Source organism: Aegilops tauschii, chromosome 3, assembly GCF_002575655.3.
Source record: "Aegilops tauschii subsp. strangulata cultivar AL8/78 chromosome 3, Aet v6.0, whole genome shotgun sequence".
NCBI classification, from domain to species: Eukaryota; Viridiplantae; Streptophyta; class Magnoliopsida; order Poales; family Poaceae; genus Aegilops; species Aegilops tauschii.
Window position 1 is genome coordinate 396214884 of NC_053037.3, and position 19792 is coordinate 396234675.

Sequence of the window (19792 nt, forward strand, 5' to 3'; positions counted from 1 at the left end):
AAAACTTGGCATCCTCTGCAGCTCTTGACTATTTCTTTAGCATCCTCCAAGGCAGTCGGCCAAAAGAAACCATGGCGGAAAGCCTTGGCCACAAGTGATCTTGAGGCTGCGTGGTGGCCGCATTCGCCTTGGTGGATATCCTTGAGGATTGCCACTCCTTTTTCTGGCTCGACACAACGCTGGAAGACTCCAGTGACGCTGCGCTTCACAAGCTCTCTGTTGATTATTGTATATGCTGCGGCTCGTCGTTGCACTAGTCTTGCTGAGATCTCATCAGCCGGCAGCTCTCTGCTGACTAGGAACTTGAGGATGGGCTGGGCCCATGACGGAGCTGTGACTTCTTCTTCTGTTAGTGTAGCCACCATGACTCGGGTGGGTGGGTTGGGTGGCGTGGAGTTGGTGTCGGCCATCGCTTCTTGTGTCGTTACAGTCCCCAGGCCGACTGCTGCAGTCCCCGGGCCGGGTTCTGGAGTCCCCGGGTCGGGTGCGACTACGGCAGTCCCCAGGCCAGTTGTCGAAGTCCCCGTGCCGCCTGCGGGGTTTCTCCAGTCGGATCCGGCTGTATCTGGCGCAGGTGGTACGAAGATGGAGTCCGACTCTGGAGACGGCTTGATGGACGGCTTGAGGAGGCGGTGGAGGGAGACGCCAGTCGGTATGGCTTGTCGGGTGGAGCCGATCCGTGCTAGGGCATCTGCTTGGTCGTTGTCGGCCCTTGGCACGTGAAGGAACTCGCACCCTTCGAAGTATCCGCTGATCTGCTGGACGAGGAATCGATAGCTCGCCATGTTCGCGTCCTTGGCGTCCCAGTCGCCAGATGACTGCTGGACCACCAAGTCTGAGTCGCCGTAGCACAGGATCCGGCGTATGCCGAGCTCTTTGGCTAGCCGGAGCCCATGTACGAGCGCCTCGTACTCGGCCACATTGTTGGAGGCGGCGAAGTGGATCTGCAGTGTGTACTTGAGCTTGTCGCCTTTGGGAGAGGTGAGGACGATGCCGGCTCCCAAGCCGGTGCGCATCTTGGACCCGTCAAAGTGCATCCGCCAATGGGTAGAGTCGGGAGCCGGCGGTAGGTACTGGGTCTCGGCCCAGTCGACGAGGAAGTCGGCCAATGCTTGGGACTTGATGGCGGTGCGGGGTTGGTAGAAGATCGTGTAGGGCGCCAGTGCAATGGCCCATTTAGCCACCCAGCCGGATGCATCCCGGCTGCCTATGATCTCGGCGAGCGGGGCGGTGCACACGACCGTGATGGGGTGCTCTTGGAATTAGGGCTTCAGTTTCTTGGCGGCGAAGTATACCCCATAGCACATCTTCTGGTAGTGCGGGTAATTCTGCTTTGAGCTGGATAGTACTTCGCTTAGGTAGTACACCGGCCTCTGAACTAGCTGGGCTCGGCCTTCTTCCGGGCGCTGGACCACAACAACAGTGCTGACGACTCGGCTAGTCGTGGCGATGTAGAGGAGCATGGGCTCCTTTTCAGTCGGCGCTGCCAGGACAGGCGGAGTGGTCAGCATTTTCTTCAACTCATGGAAGGCTTGGTCGGCTTGGTCATTCCACTCGAAGTGAGTGGACTTCTTCATGAGTCGATACAAGGGGAGAGCCTTCTCTCCTAGTCGGCTGATAAAACGATTCAGGGAGGCTAAGCAGCCGGTGAACTTCTGCACATCTCGCAGCTTGGTGGGAATCTCCATCCTCTCGATGGCCTTGATCTTGACAGGGTTGCATTCGATGCCGCGTTCGGAGACCAGGAAGCCTAGCAGCTGGCCGGCTGGCACTCCGAACACGCACTTCTCGGGGTTGAGCTTGATTTGGAATCGGCGCAAGTTGGCGAATGTTTCTTTCAGGTCTTCCAGCAGGGTGCCGCGCTTCTCTGTCTTCACCACAATGTCGTCTACATAGACATGGGCATTTCTGCCGAGTTGTTTCAAGAGGCATTTCTGCATGCAGCGCTGAAAAGTGGCACCGACATTTCTCAAGCCGAATGTCATAGTCAGGTAGCAGAAAGCTCCAAAGGGTGTGATGAAGGCAGTCTTCATCCAACTTGATCTGATGGTACCCTGAGTACGCATCCAAAAAACTCAACAGCTCGCATCCGGCTGTGGAGTCTATCACTTGGTCAATCCGTGGCAGAGCAAACGGATCCTTTGGGCAGGCCTTGTTCAGGCTGGTGTAGTCTATACACATACGCCACTTGTTATTCTTCTTCAGAACCAGAACTGGGTTGGCAAGCCACTCTGGAAAGAACACTTCCATGATAAAGCCAGCGGCAAGGAGCCGGGCTATCTCTTCTCCTACGATTCTTCGCTTCTCTTCTGACAGTCGGCGGAGGGGTTGCTTGACTGGCTTCGCGTCGGGGCAGACATGTAATTTGTGCTCGGCGAAATCCTTCGGGACACCCGGCATGTCCTTTGGGGACCATGCAAAAATGTCTCGATTCTCACGGAGGAAGTCGACGAGCTCGCCTTCCTATTTACTGTCCAAGTTCGCCCCAATGACAGCGAACCTCTCCGGGTTCTCCGGGTCCAGAGGTATCTTCTTCGTCTCTTTGGCAGGCTGGAAGGAGCCCTGCGCATCACAATCTTTGGGGTTGGGGGACAGGGCCGGCTGCTTGCCGGCCATGGCCACAACCCGCTCCAGCATCTTCTTCTCCTCTGCCACCACGAGGGACTCGACCAGCCGGCTGCTGGCCATGGCACACTCGATGGACTTCTTGTAGTCGCCGGCTACCGTGATGATCCCCTTCGAGCTCGGCATCTTCATCTTCAGGTAGGCGTAGTGGGGCACAGCCATGAACTTGGCCAGAGCAGGTCGGCCAAGCAGAGCATGATAGGGGCTCTCCAAATCCACCACCTCGAACCAGATCGCTTCTCGGCGAAAATGATCTTTGTCTCCGAAGAGAACATCCATTTTGATCTTGCCGATTGGAGAGCAAGATAAGCCGGGGACGATACCATGGAAGACGGTGCGGCTTGGCATAAGCTGCTTCGCTTTGATGTTCAGCTTCTCCATGGTATCGCGGTACAGTATGTTGATACTGCTACCGCCATCTATCAGGACGCGGGAGAATCGGGCAGCTCGCCTCTCCGTCGCGAGGGTGACATCCAAGACCATTGCATAGGAGCCATGAGAGGGCATCACCTCTGGGTGGTCGGCCTGGCTCCAGCTGATTGGTTTCTCTGACCAGTGCATGAACTCGGGGGCGCTGGAGGCGACTGCATTAACTTCTTGATGCTGTTGTCGGCGACTGCGCTTGTCGTCGGCTTGACTGGTGAAGACGACGTAGGCGGCGTGCTCTTCAGGGAGTTCGTCTTGGATGGCGCCGACTGCCGGCCGAGCCGCCGGCTGCTGGGGGGCTGGAGGCGGCGGGCCGGGAGGCGGAGGCGGCAACATTCCCTCGCCCTTGGTGATTCGCGTGAGCCAGTGGCATTTTCGGGTCGTGTGGTTAGACGGCTTCGCGCCGCTGTGGAACTTGCAGGGGGCGTCGAGAGCTTGCTCGTAGGAGAAAGCCGGCTGCCAAGCCGGCCTGCCACTCTTCTTCTTGGGAGCGGGCCATTCTTCGGGCTGCTCATCTTCAACGGTGGCCACCTGCCGACTGGCGGAAGTCGGCATGGGGGCCTTGCGCTTGTGATCGTTCTGGTAGGGGCGCCGATTAGGGTCGTCGGCTGGCGTCTTGGGAGCCGGAGAAATCACCTTCCCCGAGGCGTCCACTCGGAGTTCGGTCTTCATCGAGGAGTCGGCCGTGGCGTACTTGTCCGCGATGACCAGCAACTCGTCGAGGGTAGCCGGCTCATCACAGAGGAGTCGGTGCTTGAGGAGGGTTCCCTCTCGGCACCCGGCAGTGAAGTACTCGATGGCCTGGACCTCATGCACCCCCTCGCAGGAGTTGCAGAGCTCGGCCCACCGCGTGAGGTAGTCGCGGGTCGACTCGTTGGGCCCTTGGACGCAGAGGGAGAGCTGGCGAGGCTTAGGAGGCCGCTTGTAGGTGCTGGTGAAGTTGCGGACGAAGACTTCCGTGAAGTCCAGCCAACTGTTGATGCTGTAGGGCTTGAGGCTGTTGAGCCATGTGCGCGCCGTGCCTTGCAGCATGAGGGGGACGTACTTCACGGCGACGCGCCGATTGCCGTTGGCTATGCTGACGGCCGTGGAGTAGTCGATGAGCCAATCTTCCGGCTTCACTGAGCCGTTGTACTTGGGCGTGTCTCTGGGGAGCGAGAACCCTTTGGGGAAGGGCTCGTCGCGGATGCGGGGGCCAAAACATGGCGGGCCGACATCGTCTTCTTCTTCTAACGCCAGGGATCGAGCAAGGCGGTCGATCCGGTGGCGGGCGTCGTTCTCGCCGACTCCTTCTCGGCGGCCGAGTCGGTCGCCAAGAGTCGGGTGCGTGATAGGCGGCGGGGTGAGACGTCTTTCTCTTCGAGGCGGGGGAGGAGGCAGATTCCCTTGGTGCTCCACCGCTTGAGGGCGGCCCTCCGCGTCGCGCTCGATGGTGATGCGAGTCCGGCTGCGGCTGGCAGCCGGCTCCTTGTCTTTCTTCTGGCGTGCACCGCTTGCAGTCGGCGAGCGGGACGTCGCGGCATGCTCCCGGCGCGGGGGGTGACTATCAGCACGGGCGCCGGCTTTGTGCCATTCTGCAGCCGCGTCGATCAGCTGCTGGATCCGTCTTGTCATGTAGGGGAGCTCGTCAGCTCCCAGCCCATTGAGCTCTTCTGCGGCCGCCTGAGCGGCTCGTAGATTCTCGAGCGGGGTGGCGTAGATGGAGCGATCTGCCCCCAGCATGCTGGCGATGGCCGCGCCGCGCTTCTGGACGAAGTCGGCTCGGCTCGGGCCACTAGGCGGTGGCGTACCGAAGGCGGCGCAGTCGACTTCGCGCTGGTGGGCTTCGGTGAGGCGTCTCATGGAGGCTATCTTCTGGCCTTCCGCGATGAGGGCGAGGCAGCGTGCCTCCAGGGTCTCGGCGTCGGCGTCGGCCGGGATGGGGACGGAGAGGCGTGCATCGCCGCTTGCAGGGCGTCGTGGGCGTTCTCGCCCGAGTTGGCGACGTGGCTGATGACCAACACTTCGGTGACAGCGCTGCTGCCACTGTCAGCTCGAGGGAGAGGGTCGTCGAAGACCACCACGTCGGAGGGGTAAGCGTCGAGCGATGCCGTGTCGGAGTAGACGAGCATCGGGTCGGTGGAGCCGACCAACTCCACATCTGCAGCAGGCTCGCTGGAGACGTGAAGCTGGTCGAGGAGGCTGACGAGGCGGCTCTCGGGGTAGTCCGTGCCTGCGTCGGACGCAGGCTCGTCGGAGATGCGAGTCTCGCCAAGCAGATCGGCGAGGCAGCTCGCTGCGCAGGCGTCGTCGACGCCTTGCAGCGCGTCGAGGAAAACGGCATCGGGCGCAGCAGGCTGGCTGCGCTCGCGGGGGAGGAAGAGGGTTCCCGTCCAGAACAGGTCTCCGGACGACGGTGCACCTGGACCCACGGTGGGCGCCAAATGTCGGGTGGTTGGTGCGACATATGCCAACGGGTTTCTTATCATTGTGGGTGCCAATAAGACGTCGCCGGTGCCTGGAAACGGGATGAGGCGAAGACATGCACGCCGGCGGATCTTACCCAGGTTCGGGGCTCTCCGAGGAGATAACACCCCTAGTCCTGCTCTGCGGGGTCTCCGCATGATCACTAGATCAGGAAAGGTAGCTACAATCGCTCCTAGAGCTGTTGGGTTCAAGGGAGAAGAAGAACAAGGCTAGCTCTCACTTCTCTCTATCTATGGTGTGTGTGCTATTCTCAGAAGCCAACCCTTTGCATGGGTGCCCCGAGGGGTTTATATAGGCCTACCCCCCAGGGGTACAATTGTAATCCGGCTGGGCTCTGGTCCCAGCCGCTAGTGTCTACGCTAGCCGGCTTCTCCGCCGGCTATTGGGGCCCGCCGACTAGTGGGTCCCGCCGGCTGCCGGCCTCTTGGTCGACAGGCCGGCCCCACCGCCTAGGATCTTGTCGGCGGCTGCTTACTGTAGCCTCGCTCCTGATGACGAGGGCTTCGTTGAGGTAATCGTGGCTACAGTGGGCCGCCTCGAGGGCCCTTACTGTAGCCTTACCTCGTCTTGTCTCCTTAATGTGGCGCATGCTTCGAGGGAGGGGTAGCCGACTTCTGGGGGCCGGCTACGCCCTTGGCCGACTGGGGGAGGCCGGGCCGCCTCCGCGCCTCTCTCTGGCCGAAGGGACCCGTCGCCCGTGGGCCGTACCGGCGTCTGCCGTGGGTGACGTCGAGGCTAGCATGGCTACAGTGCCGAGCCGGACGGGGGATGGCCGTCCCGTACGGCGCCCTGTGGCCATGCCTGCCTCGGGCTTCGGGGGTAGTGGGCCGCACTGTGGCCACACCCCGTCTTGTCACCGTTATGTGGGTGTAGTCTTGGTGGTTGCGTTCTTGGCCGGCTTCTTGGAGTCGGTGCCCTTCGAGGCCGGCTTCCTGGAGTCGGCCACCCCGCGGTTATCCTGGGGAGGGAGGTTGCTGAGGCCGGGCGGCCTTCCGTGAGTCGGCTTCAGAGGTAGCCGGCCAGGGAAGGGGGTCCAATGCTTGGAGTGCTCGAAGGCCCAAAGGCCTGATAATTTTTTGGAAGAGCCAGGGGCAGTCGGCTAGGCTACCCGTGGCCATTTCCGACCACAAAACCAGATGTTCTTTTTGTGCAGTTCCACCAAAATCAACCAAATTCGCGCGTAGCTTGTATGATTTCGCCCTTGTATGTTGCAACGCCTTGAACTTATCGGCACCTCCTTTCTTGTGGTGGAAATGAATGATTCGATGTATTCATGAACATTTTGTGCAGTTCCCATTGAAATCAAGCTGAGCACCCCTGTTTGCACAAATACAAAAAAAGTGATTAGTATGAAGCAAACTGTACTATGAATTGACAGTTTAAACAGGCACCTACATGGTCCATGTAGAGCACACTTTTACAAAAATGGAACTCACCGGAAAGAATCCTAGAACAACATTGTACTCACGCATCACAACAAGAAAATGGAGATTTGTCGGTCCTTCTGAGCTGAAGTTAGTTTGGTCTTGTGGGGGGTAATGTAACCATCCTTCAACTGCTCCTTCTGATGAGAAGATAGACAGGGCTTCTTCATCCTGGCATAATCGGAACTAGTCACTTCACGTACTCCATATTCTTCTTTAGAGGAGGATGATCCTGTTGTGCAAAGACAAGAGGATAACTAAATGCTAGCATCCCTGTTTGCTCGAAAAAAAGGAAAGGGAATATTTAAAACAGCACAGATGAAGCACTTCTCAAGGACAATACCACTTTTTGTTGACAGCATCTAAACAGTAGCACAACACCAATAGACATGACAAAGCTCAATCATATGGATGAAATCAGTGGGCGATTACAAACCTTTGTCAGGAGGCTTATTGTGTAGAGCATACAGATGAAGCACTTCTCCGGAACCATCTGTTGCTATCTACTGTGGTGGTCATGCTTACTATATACTCCTCGATTAGATTAATGTTTCCAACATCTGCTTGTGCAGTTCCACTAAAATATATGGTATCTTCAAAGAAGATCCCTGTTTGCACAAGTAGAGATAATTACGTATTACATTAAGAGTGACATCAAATCAATGGCAAAACAATTGCTCGTTCCAGCCATAGCAATAAACTAAGATGCAAAACTATATCATTACTTGTGTCATCACAGTTCCAGTGCTTCATTACAACACCAGGAGTTGATTTTTGTTTTTCTTCCGCTTGTTCTTCCCCTTCATCACTTGGTTCAATAACAGACAAGCTTCAACTTCAATGTAAGATTTGGCATGTCAATTAGGTTGCACAAGTATAGCACTAAACAATGACATTAAATTTCTGATGAAAGTGGCAAAATACAGGCCAACAGTTGTGAAATACCCTTATCTTACCTCAATGGGATATTACGGTGCACATACAGATTGAAAGTTTTGTCTCCATTTGTGCAGTTCACTAAAATCAAGCAACATTACCGTACAAGTAGCACAACATATGAAAGCACACTGCAGAATCATGTGAAAGAAGGCTAGTACTGACCTCTCATGACGTGGAATTCAAACAACTCACAAGAAGAAGATCTGAACCAAATTTGCCAACATGGATAGGAAGTAAGATCTCCTCTTGTGCAGTTCCACTAAGATCAAGCAATCAAGCAACGTTGTCAGTGTGACATTTTGGTTGAACTGCACAAAACACTCTTAAAACAAAAGTGTTTTGTGCAATACAACAAAAGGTCACAATGACAACGAGGTGAAGTAGATAACCCTGTTTACACAGAGGTGCAAAGGAAACAACTAGTGGTCAATAATGGTGGATGACATAGAAGCCAACAAAAAGAAGCATCTACCTTATCTAAATGGGAAAGAAAGCAAGACAGTAGCATTTCTCAAATGGTGGCGTTGATTAATATTAACAGAGAGATTATATTAACAATGAAATTCGTTAAACATGTAATTTGCTTTTAACTGTGGCATTGCATCAATTTTCCAGCGGCATTATTAGAGGGTGTTTGTTTACAGGGACATTTTGGTGGAGGGACTAAAAAAACTCCGTGTCAGTCCCATTTAAACCAAACAGGAGGGACTTTCAGGACTAAAAGTGGGCATTTGGGACTAAAGAAAGAAGACCCCGAGGGAGAGTCTTTTTGGGACTTTTTCCAACAGTTTCCCCTGCCACGCATCGCACCTTGTCTCTATTACTCCACTACTAGGGGTAACATGGTATTTTAGCATGTCGTTTAAGAACCTCTAGTCCATGTTTAGTCCCTGGAACCAAGCAGGTAGGGACTAGGGAGTTTTTAACCAAACAGGGCCTTAGATTAACAATAGCTAAAGAGTTGCACGGGACAGTGGACGCACCAGCACCATGTGCATCTACCGATGTACTGGGGTGATGCACAGTATGTTGCAACAAAGAACAAACAACCAAGGAGCATATTTGTGTTGGTCCCAGTTTTGTTATCTTTAGACACCTTTCCCTATGTGAGCGCAGCAAATATAGTCCTGCTCAAACTCTACAGACTTGTCCCCCAAAACAAAAGATCAGTTCGTCACAGATGTGTGTACTGCGTTTGTCATTGTTTTCCCTTTTCGACCAACGTAGGTGTTGGATAGCCAGTCTGTACTAGTACTTTCCCCACTTCCTTTCCTCTGTGAACCACGTCCTAGATTTATGCTATACAACTTTCCCCACTACTTTCCCCATTCCTGTCCTCTTTGAACCACGTCTTATATTCATGCGATACAACTTTCCCCACTACTTTCCCCCTTCCTTTCCTTTTTGAACCACGTCCTTGATTCATGCTATACAACTTTTCCCACTACTTTCCCCCATTCCTTTCCTCTTTGAACCACGTCCTAGATTCATGGTATACAACTTTCCCCACTACTTTCCTGTTTGATCCAACACCTAGATTCGAGTGCAGAAGCAGAAAAAGCCCACATGCAGCTAGAGCAATGCATGTGGAATAAGTAAATTATACCTTAAGGTTCTTGGGGTGTGGTTCGGTGGGCGACCGGAGGCCGTTCAACCCACACTATGTACGGCGGCGAAGAAGAAGGGGTCGGAGGCCCTCCTGCGCCGCCGCTGGGTGAAAGTGAACAACTGCGCCGGTAGTGGATTCCCTCCCTCGCCGATGGCGACAACGTTAAGCCTCCTTCCCTTCCCGGCGGACGGATCCTGCCGGCTCTTTGACCAGCATTGAGGGGAGAGAGAGGCCAGCGAAGTCTTGTTTAGATCTGGAGAGGGTGACAGAGTGTGAAGAGAGCAACTACAAGCAGACCAGCTGTGAGGGGGGAGAGAGAGGCCAACAAAGTCTTGTTTAGATCTGGAGAGGGTCAGAGAGTGTGAAGAGAGCAACTACAAGCGCTGAGGCTCCAACGTGTATATATATACTGGAGAGAGTGTGAATAGTGCAAAGCCTAGAAAACAATCGCCGAGGCTGCAGCTTATACGTGATGAGGTGATTATACAGTCACTACGAGATTGTATAGCTCCGTATCCATCCATTCTGACTAGTCAAAGAATCCTCCTGGCATGAATTATGCTCAAGTGTAGTTATCGAACCCGAGACCTCAAGTTTGATGAGCGAACAGGCTAACCAGCTACACAACCCTCCCATTATGTTCAACGAGAGGAAAATAACCTTTTATACATTCCTGCATTCGTGTGACAAGCATGCCATGTTTTTTTGTGTGTGGGAGTCATTGGGATTTAAATCATAATCGTGTCATGTGGCTTTGGTGGTAAGACTATCCACAGTGGTGCAGAAATAATGCAGCCTTAGTCACCTTACCTCTCTCCACGTAGTACGTTGGGTCCCACCAGTCAGAGGGTGAAACAAACAAATTAATAAGAAAAATTAAAAGCGCCAGCGGTGTATCTTACCTCACACATCTCGCTACTGCTCGGGAACACTGTCCAATTGATCCCTCTGTTCGCTCATGTACTATTTTAAGTGAATCCTTATTATAACATGCACACAATTTTGGGCACTTGTATTCGACCTAAATCAGTGTGCCACCATATCTCGTACGACTCCCTCCGTCTAGGTGTAATAAGTCACGTTAGAAGGTGCAGCGGGACCAAGGTGCAAGCAGATTGGAAGAGGAGAAACTTGACCGGTCATTCCTCCAATCAAAGCCCTGATTTCTGTCTCTAAACGCAACAATTAATCCAAACAATTAAGAGATGCCTCTTCTCTTCTTGTACATACTCCATTTGTATCTCACTTCCTGTGGCTTCGCACTCGCACGATTTTCCTATTCTATGAACCTGTGTGTGCGTGTGCGTGTGCGTGTGCGTGTGTGTGTTTAACAGCGTGTGTGTGTTAGAGAGAGCGACAGATCGACCTACTCCTACAGAGAGATGGTGTGTAGTGTACGATTTTAGCCGCGAGAGTCGGTGCATCCTCTCGTTTTCCGGGCATCCGGTAGGGACAGGCGGACAATTGCCACGCCTGCTCCTGACCAGCCTGGCCCACCCAAAGCCCCTCCATCGCCCGCGCGTGCTTCCCGCCCAAAACGGTCAGCATCGCTCCAAAGAATCGGTGTCGCATTCATGCCCGGGCAGAGCGGACGCGACCTCTCACTGGCGCCTGCGTTGAAGGGAGAAGCGGATTCAAGAGTGATGGTTGCTTCGTCCGTCCAACTTACTGTTGGGTCTATGTGATTTGACGGCTCATTGGTCATTATTACTGAGGTGGTAGGACTGCTGGATGTCCCACGCTTTCGGCGAAAGGAGGTACTACTATATTACAATTTTCTCCACTCTTACGGCGGAGGAGTGCAAGAGCAGTGAAAACACGCAGGCTCAGTGATTACATGGCCCACCTCACACTATCACCATATTTTCTGGACACCGTGCGACACCTAACTCTTTACATAGTACTCCCTCCGTTCCTAAATATAAGTCTTTGTAGAGATTCCACTAGGTGGACTACATACGGAACAAAATGAATGAATCTACACTTAAAATGCATCTATATACATCCGTATGTGGTTCATGGTGAAATCTCTACAAACACTTATATTTAGGAACGGAGGAAGTACTTGTATAGTACGTACTGTAATTTATCAGCGAGATAGTACAATGCTATGAAGCTTCCAGCTTCTGTTACATGTATCTTGCGTCCAAGGTTGCCCGTTGCAACATTTCATCAAATACAAAGGAAACTAACATGCATGCTATTGCATCTCAATGATTGACAGATCATAGCAAATATGTACTCCCTCCGTTCCAAAATAAGTGTCTCAACTTTATGCTACATACGGAGCAAAATGAGTGAATCTACACTCTAAAATACGTCTATATACATCAGTGTTTGGAGTATGTACTAGTAGTTCATATTGAAATCTACTAAAGGACATATATATTCCAAACAATATGATAATCTCTCTAACCAAGGTAGTAGGGACGAGGAGTAAACAGAGGGAGTAGTAAAATTTTCTCCTCGTCCTGCGAGCCACCACGTGCGTGGGCGAGGGAGCGGGCGTAAGGCGTACAGTACTACTACTACTCATGCAGTCCCTAGCCATTAAAACAGAGACAACTAAAGAAAAAACGATCCATGCAGTCCCTAGCCCTTGAACCGTAAACCCTAACCAGGCTTTAATTTGCTGGCAACGTTGGCGCTTCCTAAGAAATGAAGTTTGCGACCCTTCGACCATCGGATCATTTTGTGCAGTTTCACCAAAATCGAGATGAGCATCGCTGTGGCAAAGAAATTGAAGAAGCGTGATTAGAATAAGATTACTGGGACTAGTTGATGAGACATAAACTCATCACAAATACAGTACGTAGAAGCCAGTAGAGGTATGTGCGGGGCAAAGAAGTAGAGAAATATCCACAAGGAGTGATGTGGGCAGCTGGAGCAGTGGTGCAAGCCGGCTGTAAAGGGAGTTGTACCTGAGGGATGTCGGGACGTAGCTCAACCTAGAGGAGGGCGGCGGGAGGAGGCAACTACCCACGTCGCGGCAGTGAGCAATGGACGAAGGCAACCTCACCGGCTTTGTGAGAGAGAATGGCGGGGACCCCTGATCGGGACGTGCCGACAGTGGGTTTTCACCGTCGGCGACGGCGCCCGCATCTACACTAAGCATCCACCCCTTCCCCCGGCGGACGTGATCCGCCGGGATGTTAGAGATGTGGCCACAGTGGTTTTGCGCGAGAGAGTGTGAAAACTGAAGAGAGCAACCCCAGCAAGCAACCGTGTAGGCTCGTCCTGCCTATGTATATAGTGGAGCGGTTTCCTTTTCTCTCCATATGAACCTATTTATATTGCGTACGTGCCACTGAAGAAAAAAACTTTATTTATAAATGACGCGGCACCTACTACTCGTTCTCCTATAAACCTTGCGCTTGGCATCTCCAAACTATTAACCTTGCGATTGGCTCTTCACCTCATCGGGAAGTCGAGCAATAATGGTACTGCAGTATATATCGTTCTGGCTATATGAGACCGAATGAATTGCTGCACGTCCACCACGTGGCGAGGGTCGAGGGGCGAGGGAGAGTGCGTACTATTACGTCCGTTTCAATATGGACTACATACGGAGCAAAATGAGTGAATCTACACTCTAAAATACGTCTATATACATCAGTGTTTGGAGTATGTACTAGTAGTTCATACTGAAATCTACTAAAGGACATATATTCCAAACAATATGATAATCTCTCTAACCAAGGTAGGTACGAGGAGTAAACCGAGGGAGTACTAGTAAAATTTTCTCCTTGTCCTGCGAGCCACCGCGCGCGTGGGCGAGGGAGCGGGCGTAAGGCGTAGTAAGCAAGCTTCACCTCATCCTGCGAGCCACCGCGCTCGTGGGCGGGGGACGGTGTACTAAGCAAGCTTCTCCTTGTTCTGCGAGTTGACGGGACACATCAAAAGTACTCCAGTGTATAGAGCCTTGCCTCTAAGGTAGGCCCCACATGGTTTGCCTCTTTTTTAACATAACGCGTCAAGTCGCAATTTGTTTGTTCACCCGTGGTAGACGATCCTCCCTCCATCTGGATAACCAGTACACGTGTCAAGTTACCACGTGGGCTGCCTTTTCGTACAGAAATGAGCTCCACCGTGTACCCGTGCGGGTGTGGTTGGGAAAGAGACAAGAGTACGTGCGCCGTGCGTGCACCTCTTCTCTTCGTGCACGTCCCCCACCTACGTGGGTGTGTGTGAGAGATACAAACCTAGACAAATGGCTTGTGCGTTCGTGAGTGTTTTTTGTTTTTTTTGGGGGGGTTGATTTCATGAATGTATTTGTGGGAATATGTGTCGATGACATCTCAAACAAAATTTTGCATGCAATGTGCGTGAAATGGAGGCCTATCCATATCATATATAGAGGGTCGGGCGATCCACGAGAAGAGAGGGAGGGGTCATAGATATCGATAGAGTCGAAGAGAGGATCAAGTGGGTGGGTGCGAGATCGATGAAGAGAGCCATCGAAATTGTGTGTGTGTGTGTGCAAGTCAAAGATATAGGGCGACTGACTAGCAACCGGAACGTCAGAGGGCACAGGTCAAGTTTGTGTGTGGCAGGGAGACATGACTAGAGCGCTCGATGTATCGGTGTGTGTGTGTGTGCGAGGGGGTGGGGGAGGGGTAGGCAGAGGCCTAACTGTAGAGGTAGAACGACTCGTATATGTGTTGAGAAGGAGAGGCCCAGCTATGTCTTGAGGGAGATCGGTCGACATCCATAAATAACTGAAGGACGGGAAATAGGTGGGACAGAGAGAGAGGAGAGAGAGAGGGAGGGAGAGGGGTAGAGTGCTGGATGGGTGATGGAGTTGCTTCTCGAAGATGGTGGGAGAGGCCTACTAGACAAACTGAGGGTGGAACTGCAATATTATCAATAAGAGTGGGGATGTGTTTCTGTGTGTGCCTGTGCGTGATAGATCTGTGGGGACACATCCATGGATGATGAAGGGGAACCATGTGTTTGGTAAGCAAACCTAACTAGATCGGTAGATCAATTGTTGTTTGTCGGAGGAAGGGAGAGACATAACTAATGAGGTAGATCGATCGACGCATGGGGAAAACGAGTTATAAGGACCTAGCTAGCTATATGTATAGCGGGAGATCGGTCGGTGTACGTCCATTTTTTAGAGGCAAATAAGGCCTGGCGAGACGGATAGACAGAGAGAATGGAGCTAGGAGCTGGTGCGAGAGGCCCAGCTACTAGCTAGATAGGGGGAGGAGTGTGCGGTTGTGAGATCGATGAAAAGAGGGGCACGATTTTACACGTGAGTGGGACCGTATGAGAGACACGAGGCAAGGACACATAAAGGAGGAGATTGAAGGTGCGTGTGTATGTTGTAGGCAGACATCGCTGGAGAGGTTTATCGATCGGTGTGTGTTGGAAAGGAGTTGTGGAGACTGTGGGAGAACGACCTAAACAAGAAGAAAAATGAATGTGCGTGATGGATAGAATGCTGAGGGAGGGGGAGGGCGAGGAGGGCGTGTGCATGCACGAGAGAAAGTTAGTGGTAGATACAAAGGTTAGAGGATTGTGTGGGTGTAAGAGACTAACAAAGATCATAATTTGATATGAAAGTGGATTCATATATTTGAATAGGAGATCATAGTGTTTTAAACATATGCATGCATGAATATAGCGGTGATACGTGTGTTGTGGTTTTGCACATGTTATACCATAATGTGATAATGCATGGCGTTTGCAACTCACAGCTAAATGTCGAACAATCTAAACCATACTATACATCGAACAATCTCACATTTTATTTGAATTTGTGATAATGTGTGGCGTTTGCAGCTTACAACTAAATATCGAACAATCTAAACAATACTATATATCAAACATTCTCACATTTTATTTGAATTTGTGGTAATGTGTGGTGTTTGCAATCACATCTAAATACTTGTAGGTGTAGGGGGCGGGGCACCATACATAATGTGATAAACACATAATACATATGAGACATGGTTTAGTTTGTGAAGATCTAGCTAGAGCTTGAAATGTACTATGATTTGAAATCAACATAAAGTGGATTCAAAAAATCGAGTTCGAGTTCATATAGTACACATAGTTCATATGTAACTCGAGATTAATCATGTGGTGTGCTGTGAAGATAATACACAAACGATGGTTTAACTTGACAATAATGACAATTGTAGATCTTATTAAAACAGAGAAACGAATTCAAACGCTTTGACTTCACATTATTGTAGATCTTATTCAAATAGAGAAACGAATTCAAATTTAGTTCATATTGAAGCGGTAGTATATACGTTTGGAATGCACTAAAACGTTCATTTGAGTACTAGGTTGCATGCATTATACACGTAGCAAAATATTTTAATTGAACATAACATGAATTCAAAGTTTTGAATGACATTTGTAGTGCGAATTGATTTGGTACAGTACACGTTAGGCTTGTCCAGAAATTTCAACCCGCGCCTTGTTAGCCCGAAATATTTAAGATATATCTTTGTCTCGTTGTGCTCCGACAACTCCCTCCATCTCAACCCGCGCCTTGTTATTCCAAAATTACAACGCGCGCGAAAACTCCCACCTCCTATGAAATCCCGACACGCGAAATGCCCGTGATACCCTTGAACCGAAAGAACCGCCTCAAATCGGTGGGGGTACTTTCATAACTAACCCCACATTTTGGACAAGCGCGTCCCTAAGCCATGGTTCCCCACTACCATCCCATCCGCCCACCCATTCGTACACCGAGGCCGGGAAAACCCGCGAAGCCCGACACCCTCCTCCGTCCGCCACCCAGCCGGAGCCTCTTCCCCGACGACGTCATCCACAGCAACACCTCGACGTCCCTCATCCACCGTACCGGATGACGATCCGTCGTCGATAAGGTCGTCCTGCCGGTTCAGCCACCCCGTGCTCCACCTCCAAGGAGCTGCCCCGATGTTCCCCTCGTCTTTTGTGCCACCTCCATTCCCACACCGCCGTCTTCACCTGCACCACCGAAAGAGCATCAGGATCACCGTTTCCTCGGATGAAGCTGCGGCCTAATCGGCGCCACCAAAGAGGTTGTACAGTAATCGCCGCATTTTCTTCTTGATTCGATCTCACGGTGCTGCCGGCGCTCGGTCCCTAGCCGACGGCGCGGCTCCATCAACCGCGGCATCACCGGCCACTTCCTCCACGGCGTCGCTCCCTCGGCGGCGACGTCCACATCAGTAGGAGCTGCTGCTGCTTTAGCTCTCACTCGCGCTGCTGCTCTGCTCTTGCTCTCGGTCCCCTGCATGGTCTGCTCTTGCTCTTGCTCATGCTCGCGCTGCTGCTCTCGCTCTTGCTCTTGCTTGCGATGCTGCTCCGATTTACCTACACTTCAGTCGACTGAATCGACTTTTGGGTCAGTCGATTTTCAGGGGGTGGGGGGCTCGCCGGAGTTAAGGAAGAACGAGCCGCAGCGGGGAGGAGGGCTCGCCGGAGAAGTACCCCACTATCTATCTTAGGGTTCAGGGTGGGGGTGGTGGTCGCCGGCGGTGGTGGGGCGGTGGCGTGGGGATCGCCGGAGAAAAATCTCGGCACGGGGGGTGGGGGGGCTAGAGGGATGGCCAGGGCGGCGGCGAACCGGCGGTGGGGAGTGTTTTCGGGGCGGGCGGGGCGGCGCACCGCCGGCCGCGAGCAGCGGGGGGCGGCTGTTTTGCCGGTGGTGGCTGGCGGCTCAGGGGGGTGGAGGTTGAAGATGAACTGCAGGCCCTTGATTTCGTATCCAACGGCTGCAAAATCGACTGACCAGAGATGAAAAAGTCAGTCGACTGACGTGTTGCCTCACCTCTAGTGCGTTCAGTTTCGACAGTAAAATTCAGTTTCGACAGCAAAATTCAGTTTCGACGGTTAAGTTTAGTTTCAACAGTTAAATTCAGTTTCAACAGTTAAGTTCAGAGATGAGCCGCTGATGTATACATCTAGCACTTTGTGGTTATGTATTTTAGGTCATCTATTGGAGATGCTATTAGAATTCCACTCAGGTTAACGTTGTCTCTCTTGTCCTGCTTCAGCCTCGGCGTCGTACAACTCACCGGAGCTGCTCCAACGACGAAACCCTCCATCACAACGGAGCAGTACCTCGGGCTCCATCTCCAGACGCCTAAGATCTTCTTCCCCTCCTCCGACAGCCAAGTCAGCCAGAGCATCCTCACCGGCCAACCCAATCACGCTAAGATCGATATGGCTTCGCCAAAGAGGTTGTACACTTCTTGTGGTTTCACTTAATCTCACCATGCTTCCTTGCATCCTGTGATCTTCCAATTCTTGTGAACCAAACACCCAGATTGGCAGAAATCCCATGTTTTTAAATTCTCTGTTTTGCACGTGCATTCCTATCCTATTCCTGTCTATTTCCTATCCCTGCATTGTTAGAATCCTCAAATTCAAACAAGCCCTTACACAATTACTTCTGTTACAGATATGTGTCAAAGAAAACCTTGTGTGGTTTGTCCTGCTCCTGCGGTGTTGTGTTCCACCCCAGCTTAGCTGCTCCAACGATGAAAGGGTTCACCACAGCAGGGATCCGCTCTCCAGACTGTCTTTCACCGCCTCAGATCTTCTTCCCCGCCGCCGGCAGCCACGACAACTGCATTACCATCATCAACTGAGCAGATGACCTTGAGGACTACATGGGTCCGCAAGAGAGGTCGCACTCTTTCGTGTTTGCTTACGTTATGCATCGCTTAATATGATGACATGCTACTTTATCGTCGTGTTCACCTATTAGACTCCGACTCAGGTCCAAACTTATGCTGAAACTTGAGTTTTTAAATGGTTGTGGGGTACATATTGGGGCAGCAATCAGTACTATTTGTCTACTATCTGGTTAATCTCGGGTGTCTACTATGAGTTTCATGTTGGGTGCAAACAAACATTAAAGGAGCCATTACCTGTATTTTTTAACTAAAGCTATTATCTGCCTGCTATTATTGGTTTTGAGTCTATCGACAGTTTGCTACCATCACTCCGGATTTGTGCATGCACTCCTTACATAATCTCACTATGTTTTATTCCTATGCATGTCAGTTATTGTACACAATGGAACTAAACATGTAGAGCAAAAGAGACGAGCCTTGCGTGGCAATAAAATTTCATGTAGACGTCGCTCCATGGTGGGCGCAAAGGCAGCCCCCCTCCACCCATTTCGGATCGTAATCAAGAGGAAGATAACTGTTCTGAGGGTGATTCAAAAGCAGAAGACCACTCCTATTTACCCCATGAGGTCTTCGCTCTAACTTGGCATGCTGATGTTGGTTATATCATGCATATGGTGCCTTGCATTGCTTACTTTATACATCAAATATGTCAACTGCTTAGTTTAGACATGCTTTGTGTGAATGCCATCTGTTTAGTTTATTCATCGTTTATGTGAATTATGCAATGCCATCTTGTTTAGCCAGGCATCATATATGTGAATTTTGCAATGCCATCCTGCTTAGCCAGTCATCTTATATGTGAATTATATCAGGCAATCCTTTTTTTCGTTACGTATTACATTTGTCAACAATGTTAGTACATTCAACTACTCTTCGTGTGCATCAGCCATTTGACACGGTGATGGAAAATTCTGGAGTGAAAACAAGGTCTTCAGAGCAGACTATGCTATCTGACGAAGCGCATATCTCGCTGGTTACGGATAGCTCCTCATAGGTGGATTCAGAGACAGATGACCAGTCCTATCCCCCCCCCCCCGAGGTGCATGCTCTAACTTGGCAGGGTTATGTTGCTCATATTGTGCGTATGGTATCTTGCATTGCTATGTCATTTGCTTAGTTTAGACATGATTCGTGTGAATGCCACCTGTTTAGTGTCTAATTACCATATATGTGAATTATGCAATGCCATCTTTTTGCAAGACATTATATATGTGAATTATGCAATGCTATCTTGTTGCAAGGCATTATATATGTGAATTATGCAATGCCATGCTGTTTAGCCAAGCGTCATATATGTGAATTATATCATGCCGTCCTTTTTTTGTATTTCTCATTGCTTTTGTCGACAATGTTTGTATATTCAACTGCTCTTCCTGTGCATCAGCCATTTGACTTGGTGATGGAGAAATCTGGAGTGAAAACAAGGTCTTCAGAGCAGACAATGCTACCTGGTGAAGCAGATATGTTGTTGGTTACAGATAGCTCTTCAGAGGAGGATTCAGAGGCAGATGACCAGTCCTATTATCCCCCTGAGGTGTATGCTCAAACTTGGCAAGCTTATATTACTCATATCATGCATATGTTGTATTGCAATGCTTAGTTTTTACATCATATACACGATATTGAATGCCATCTCCTTAGTTGACACATCA